This window comes from Herpailurus yagouaroundi, unplaced genomic scaffold (genome assembly GCF_014898765.1).
Source record: "Herpailurus yagouaroundi ecotype Mexico unplaced genomic scaffold, PumYag 67793, whole genome shotgun sequence".
Lineage (NCBI taxonomy): Eukaryota > Metazoa > Chordata > Mammalia > Carnivora > Felidae > Herpailurus > Herpailurus yagouaroundi.
The window spans coordinates 2,203,717-2,211,891 of NW_024420586.1; the positions used below are offsets into that span (position 1 = coordinate 2,203,717).

Genomic DNA, 8,175 nt, shown 5'->3' on the forward strand with positions numbered 1-8,175 from the left:
CATGGTATTGGCACAAAAACAGACACATAGACCAATGGAATAGAATAGAAACCCCAGAACTAGACCCACAAACGTATGGCCAACTCATCTTTGACAAAGCAGGAAAGAACATCCAATGGAAAAAAGACAGTCTCTTTCACAAATGGTGCTGGGAGAACTGGACAGCAACATGCAGAAGGTTGAAACTAGACCACTTTCTCACACCATTCACAAAAATAAACTCAAAATGGATAAAGGACCTGAATGTGAGACAGGAAACCATCAAAACCCTAGAGGAGAAAGCAGGAAAAAAAACCTCTCTGACCTCAGCCGTAGTAAATGTTAGTTCTCACCCTTAAAGGGAAAAGCATATTTTCCTTCCCTCCCTCTTGTGTCTTCTTCCATCCTGCTGTCTGGAACATGAATATCATGGCCAGCCACCTTGAACTGTACAGACAAGTACAGAGGAGAGACAGAAAACAAGATAAATGGGGACCTGATCCCTGTACAACCATGTAGAGCAGTGTTGTCATACCAGCCAGGGACTACTACCTAAAAGAAAGAGGGGTGCCTGGGTGGCTCAGTTGGTTAAGCATCTGGCTTCAGCTCAGATCATGATCTCACGGTTCGTGTGTTCAAGCCCCATGTCAGGCTCTGTGCTGGCAGCTTGGAGCCTGGAGCCTGCTTTGGATTCTGTGTCTCCCTCTCTCTCTCTGCCCCTCCCCCACTCATGCTTTTTCTCTCTCTCTCTCTCTCTCTCTCTCTCAAAAATAAATAAGCATTAAAAAACATTTTTTAAAGAAAGATAAATTCCTATCTTGTCTAAGCCATTGTTAATTTACATTTCTGTCACAGGCAAGAGAAGTTACATCCTAACTAACAGATTGAGTCATGCAAAAAGAGAAATAAAGACATTGGGAGATCAGAGACCATTCTTTTGGTCACTCCTGAAAAAGGGTTTTCATCTGGGGCACCTGGGTGCTCAGTCCATTGAGCATCCGACTTTGGCTCAGGTCATGACCTCACGGTTAGTGAGTTTGAGCCCCGCATTGGGCTCTGTGCTGACAGCTCAGAGCCTGGAGCCTGCTTCGGATTCTGTGTCTCCCTCTCTCTCTGCCCCTCCCATGCTCATGGTCTGTCTTTCTCTGTCTCTCAATAATAAATAAACATTAAAAAAATTTTTAAATACAGTGGTTGCATATAATTATGTAATATTCATCATATATTGAAATGCTTATGGGTTCCATTAAATAAATGTATTCATCATTCTTTTGCATTCTTTACCTAAAGATCAGTTATACAGACCTTCTAGACATAGTATAAAATGAGTTTCCTGATTGGACCCTATTTAGCAATGGCAGTAAAGATTCTGGAGGTGAGAATGGGCAAAACCAAGTAAAAAGCTTCCTCATACCTATCCTCACTCTGATTCACATACTCCTCACAAAAGGTTTGCTTTAACCAATTCATGGTATACACTATACTGTGACAGAACTGCATTTGAGGTATTTTAAATGTGTATGCTGAATATTCTGTTTCCCCTCTATCTTATTCCTTCCGTCTTTGTGCCTTGTAATCTTCATGCAATGCATGAGTTGACTCCCTTATGCTCTGACTTCTGCTTGGGTTTGGCATAAAATCAGAGGCATAAACAGGGGACTGGAGGGTGGGAGAAAAGAGAGATTGGGATATTTATTCCCCCAGCTTCTTCCCTGCCTGGCCACAGTTGGCAAATATCTGTTTTTCTCAGTTGAAGGCCAAGAAGGGAGCATAGAGTGTCCATGTTGTACATTTGTATAATTTCTCAGACTGGGGGCTAAGTGTGGTTATGAAGCGCTGACAAACTGGAAGCTACCACCCACCTTAGGCCATGACAATCAGAAATTGAGCCCAGTGTGAAACACTGTTGGGACAGAAGTATAGTCGCATGGCAGCCTCTGCTGCCTCACATTTTAGAACCTACTTGCCGCGACACAGCCAGTAAACCTTGGACTCAACTGCATTGGGAGTGACAAAGTACGAAAAACAAGAAACCTAAATTCTCAAACTTGACATACGAATCACCTAGAGTACTTGTGAAAGATGTAGATTCCTGAGCAGCGTTTCAGGAAATTCTGATTCACCTTATCTGGAATTTGCCATGGAATCTATAACAAGTTGCCTGGGTAGTTTAGACCCAGGTAATCAAAGGGGCACAGGTTAAGAAACACTGAATTAAAACTTTGTGGCTGAAAAAAAAAAATCTAATATCCAAGTAGCCAGTGTTCTTTACCTGGGCAACAGAAAGTTAACCTCCAGCTGAACTCCATAATTCCTGCAGGATGTCTTTTATAGCTATAGCAGTTTCCCAAATAATCTGGAGGGGGCGGGTCTTGTTAATCACAGCCTCATTTAATCACAAAATTCAAGAAGCATTTGCTAAAGATGAATGAAATCAAATTCTGCAACTCTTGAAAATTAAAATGATTACAAGAATATGTAACTGAAACTTGTGTTGATACAAATTGCTAACTATAACAACATAAGAGAAGCAATTTCTCAACTGCAAATATAGTTATATTGTTAATTTAAACATAGGTAAAATGAAATCTCTTAGCTAATGCTAAGTCATTAACTGACTTAAAATATTTCTGTTTTGCTCTGTAATTTTCTATGTTAATTTGATATCCACCACTTGATTATATTTACCTTACACTTAAGCAGAGTTACTTAATTCAGCTTGATTATTATATTATGCTTATGAAGAAGTGAAACATTCAGTAAAATGTAAAAATAATTTATTTTTAAAATTTTTTTTAATGTTTATTTCTTTTTGAGAGAGAGCACGCACGCACATGCAAGCAGGGGAGGAGCAGAGAGAGAGGGAGACACAGAATCTGAAGCAGGCTCCAGGCTCTGAGCTGTCAGCACAGAGCCCGATGCAGGGCTAAACTCACGAACTGCGAGATCATGACCCAAGCTGAAGTCAGATCCTCAACCCAATGAGCCACCCAAGCACCCCAAGTGTATAAATATTTTAGAATAAGTTTTCATTATTTGATTATTTTTCTTCTATGCATTAATACATTTTTATAAACATTTGTTGTTTTATTCAGGTTCAAATATTTCTCAACTTGTAACTGTATAAAATGTATTTTAAAAATGGCATTGATATGGGAATACAAGCTTGTCTAGCCACTCTGAAAAACAGTATGGAGGTTCCTCAAAAAACCAAAAATATAACTACCCTACGACCCAGCAATTGCACTACCAGGCATTTATCCAAGGGATACAGGGATGCTGTTTCAAAGGGACACATGCACCCCAATGTTTATAGCAGCACTATCAACAATAGCCAAAGTATGGAAAGAGCCCAAATGTCTATCAATGGATGAATGGATAAAGAAGATGCAGTATATATATATATATATATACAATGGACCATTACTCGGCAATCAAAAAGAATGAAATCTTGCCATTTGCAACCATGTGGATGGAACTGGAGGGTATTATGCTAAGCGAAATTAGTCAGTCAGAGAAAGACAAATATCATATGACTTCACTCATATGAGGACTTTAAGAGACAAAACAGACGAACATAAGGGAAGGGAAACAAAAATAATATAAAAACAGGGAGGGGGACAAAACAGAAGAGACTCATAAATATGGAGAACAAACAGAGGGTTGCTGGAGGGGGATGGGAGGGGGATGGGCTCAATGGGTAAGGGGCACTGAGGAATCTACTCCTGAAATCATTGTTGCACTATATGCTACCTAATTTGGATGTCAATTTTAAAAAATAAAAAATAAAATTAAAAAAATATTTTTATGGCCTAGTTGGCCTGACAAAATTTTTAAAAACATAAAAAAAAAGATTGAAATGATATTGTATGGTGACAGATGTTGATTAGCTTATTGTGGTGAGTATGGAGTAATGTATAGGATTGTTGAATCTACATGTTGCACAACTGACATTAATATAACATTGTAGGTCGAGTATACTTCAGTTAAAAAGAAAAATGTAGGCAAAGCTCCAAGTGGGAAGAAAGGACTACTGAGGTGTGTAACAGCTCTGTTTCTTACATCAAAATTAAGCCCCTTTTTCTCTCATCAAGAGAAAAAGAACCAATTTATATTTTTATAATCAAAATAATAAAGATGTGAAATTTAAAAATGGCCTTGATATAACCACCAAACTAAAAAATTTTGCACTAGATGACAGTGTACATCAATGTAATTATGACTTCTTTAGAATGTATGGTTTAAAGCAATCAAGACTTTTCATACAGTTCAATTCATCACATGGTATCTATTCAAAGACTCAACCCCAGTAGTCTGAGTCTTTATAATCTCTGTTTAAGGATTTATGGAGCTGAGGGGCGCCTGGGTGGTTCAGTCGGTCGAGCGTCCGACTTCAGCTCAGGTCGTGATCTCACAGTTCGTGGGTTCGAGCCCCACATCAGGCTCTGTGCTAACCGCTTACTCAGGGCCTGGAGCCTGCTTCAGATTCTGTGTCTCCTTCTCTCTGCCCCTCCCCTGCTCACGCTTTGTCTCACTCTGTTTTTCAAAAATAAATAAATGTAAAAAAAAATTTTTTTTAAAAAGGATTTATGGAGCTGAAATCCTGGTAACTCCAATAGTTACCATTTACTTACAATCTACTATGTGTCACGCACCTTACTGGGTGCCTCACAGATGTGATTTCATTTGAAACCCACGAGAAGATCATGAACTTGGTATAATTATCCAAAATGTTAGGTAAGGAAATTGAAGCTCAAGAAGTGAAATGACTCACCCAATTTTTCACTGCAGGCAAGGAGGCAAAGCCAGAATTTCAAGTCACTGTTGCAAACTCTACCTCTTTACACCCTGCCATGATGGCTTGATGGAATATTAAAATATATTTGTTGAACACCTGTTCTGTGTAAGACCTTGTACCCAACTTCAAAGAGGACTCAGGACGAATGAACACAATCCTAGCCCTCAAAAAAGAAATTTCAATCTAACTGAGGTAGAAGATAAAAATAAAAGATGTACAGGAGCACCTGGGCGCTCAGTCGGTTGGACACCCAACTTCAACTCAGGTTATGATCTCACAGCTAGTGACTTTGAGCCCCGCATCAGACTCTCCGCTCTCAATATGGAGCTCACTTCGGATCCTCTCTCTCCCTCTCCCTCTGCCCTTCCCCTGCTTGCATTCTTTCTCTCTCTCTAAAAAGTAAATACAAATTAAGAAAAAAGATGTGCATAGTTTTATTATTCACAAAAATATAGGTAAATTGTGCTTTTTAATAAGTTTTTAGTCCAAAATGGGAGATGCTCATCATAAATTATATTACAATAGATCTACAATATTTGTCTTATCATGTGTTTCTTCACAAGCTAAATCTCAGATAAGAAATCTCATTAAAGTGGGGCGCCTGGGTGGCGCAGTCGGTTAAGCGTCCGACTTCAGCCAGGTCACGATCTCGCGGTCCGTGAGTTCGAGCCCCGCGTCGGGCTCCGGGCTGATGGCTCGGAGCCTGGAGCCTGTTTCCGATTCTGTGTCTCCCTCTCTCTCTGCCCCTCCCCCGTTCATGCTCTCTCTCTGTCCCAAAAATAAATAAAAAACGTTGAAAAAAAATTAAAAAAAAAAAAAAAGAAATCTCATTAAAGAGTTTATTTGGCGAAATGGACCTCATCAAAATTAAAAACTTCTCCTATGTGAAAGAGCTGTTAAGAGGACGAAAAGACAAGGTGCAGACTGTAACAAGATATTTGAAAGCCACATGTCTGACAAACAACCAGTATGTATAATATACAAAGAGCACTAAAAACTCCACAGTGAAAAAATAAATAATTCAATGAGAAGACAGGCAAAAGGTATACAGAGAGATTTCAGTGAAGAGGATATAGAGATGATGAATAAGCACATGAAAATATGTTCAATATCATTATCCAACAGGGAAAAGCAAACTGAACCTACATTGAAATATCACTTCACACCTATCAGAATGGCTAAAATATAAAATAAGGACAGCACTAAGTGCTGACTAGCATGACAAGGAACTTGATCACCCATATATTGCTGGTGGAAATGTAAAATGGTACAGCCACTCCGGAAAAATTAGATGGATTGTTTTAAAACTAAACATATAAATATCATATGACTCAGTGACTGCAAACCTGTGTATGTATTTATCCCAGAGGAATGAAAATTATGTTCATGCAAAAACCTGTAGGTGAATGTTCATAGAAGCTTTCTTTGTAAAAGCCAAAACCTGGAAACAGCCCAGATGCCTCTATACGGGTGAATCATTAAACAAACTGGTACATACATATGTGATACCACTCATTTGCTTGCTTCGATCCTCTCTCTTTTGAAATGTCTATTTTTAATCAGATTATCCTTAATTAAACCGTGAGCCACTAGCAGACTACCTATATGAAACTCTGTTTGGCAAAACTAATGAAAGGTTTGTGGAAAATAGATCAAAAGCAGATGAAATCTTGTTTTAAAATGTTTACTTATACTATCATTCCACCGTCACATTGAACTCCTCCAAGTGTTCTCTTCATTTCAAATTTTATTGCAACACAACCAACTTCATGACCGACCATGGGAATCCAGGAAAAAGGCATTTTATTTTTTGTAAGTTAATAGTCCTTTTATTGGGAGAAAAAGACCAGGATTTACAACTTGGAATGGATATAAATTATAATGTCTTGAACAGCAATGTTGATGGTTGTGCTGAAGTCCACAGCTACAGCCCAGTCTGCTGGCTCCAACCCATGGCTCAGAAGATTTTAAAAACAGAGTCCAAAGACGTTCCCTTGGTAAAGGTTTCTTTTGAAACATTTGTACGAATCGTGACAGCCTGACACCCCCGTTTCGTGCCACTACAACACGGACAACACCAAACCAACACACGCGGCATGCCGCAGGGATGTGTGTCCCCACCATCACAGGTGGGCGCATGGAAGTACCAGAGGGCCAGCCAGCTCAGTGGGGCTGCGCTTAGACATTCTATCTTTCACCCGTTTTTCTGCACAGCGTCCTGAGGTAAGCCAATTTTAAAGGTTTGTTTTCAGTAAACCAGGTTCGACAATTTATACTAACAAACTGAACCGGAACACATTTTGAATAGGTTTCAAATTTGATTTTTCATTTTTCGTTTTTAATACAAAAGCCTGACAGTGCTCAATTGTCAAGCTACATTCACGAAAAACTGGCTGTTAGCAAATGGACACGCAAGGAGTCCACTAAGTGCTTTCCTATCATTAAGGGAGTACAAGCGTTTATATAGTAACACTGACATGTAGCTTGATCTTCAGGAGGCAGGACCACCAACGCATATGTGTGGATTTTGTGTGTGTGGACAGAAGGTACTTTCGACATTCAGTTTTGCTTTATAGAAAGAGAAAGAGTAGATGAACGGTTTGTTCTGTTTTGTTTTTTTGCTTTTGTTTTTGTTTTTGTTTTTTTTGCAAGAGGTAAGTAAAATATTCAATATGATTCTTCTACAGAGGGGAAAAGGAGCTGAAAGTAGGTCTTCATTTTGCAGTCATCATCTGTATGAATTCTTCATAGTGGACTTACCCATCTCCATCAATATCTACTTCTCTGATCATTTATTTCTTCATCTGTTAGTGTTTCTCCTAAGTTTGTCATGACACGACATAGTTCTGCCACACTGATATAACCATTCCCATCCTTGTAAAAAAACTCGGAACACTTCGCAAATTTCTTCTTCGCTGCTTGTATCTTTCGTTTTTCTAGCCATCGCAGTCAAAAATTCTGCGAAGTCAATGGTGCCATTAGCATCAGCATCCACCTCATCATTGATCATCTCCTGCAATTTGGCTCCTGCTGGGTTCTGACTCCATGACCTCATGACAATTCTACGTTCCTTTGTTGTGATGGTGCCATTACCATCTTTCTCAAGTAGGGAGAAGGCTCCCTTGAACTCGGCAATCTGTTCTTCGGTCACCTCGTCAGCCATGGTGCTAGCGAAGGGAGGACGAGCAGAGGGAGCGAGGGTGGCTGCACCAGAGCAGGGGCTGTGACAGCAGGGGTGGCTCTACGGCAGCCACTACTGCTGCAGCTAAGGCGGTGTGCACTGCATGCTGGGCCCCTGCCGCTGCCCCACTCCAGGGACAGGTCATTTAAAAGCATACAAACTTCGTAACACTAGGAGAAATAGTCCATACACGACCCACGATTTTCTGCAAAATTTT

At 39.8% G+C, this 8,175-nt stretch overlaps 1 pseudogene; it reads right to left on the reverse strand.

The window, feature by feature from the left end:
- Positions 1-7,416: 7,416 nt before the first annotated feature.
- Positions 7,417-8,168, reverse strand: LOC121026047 (calmodulin-1-like; annotated as a pseudogene).
- Between the last annotated feature and the right edge of the window lie 7 nt (positions 8,169-8,175).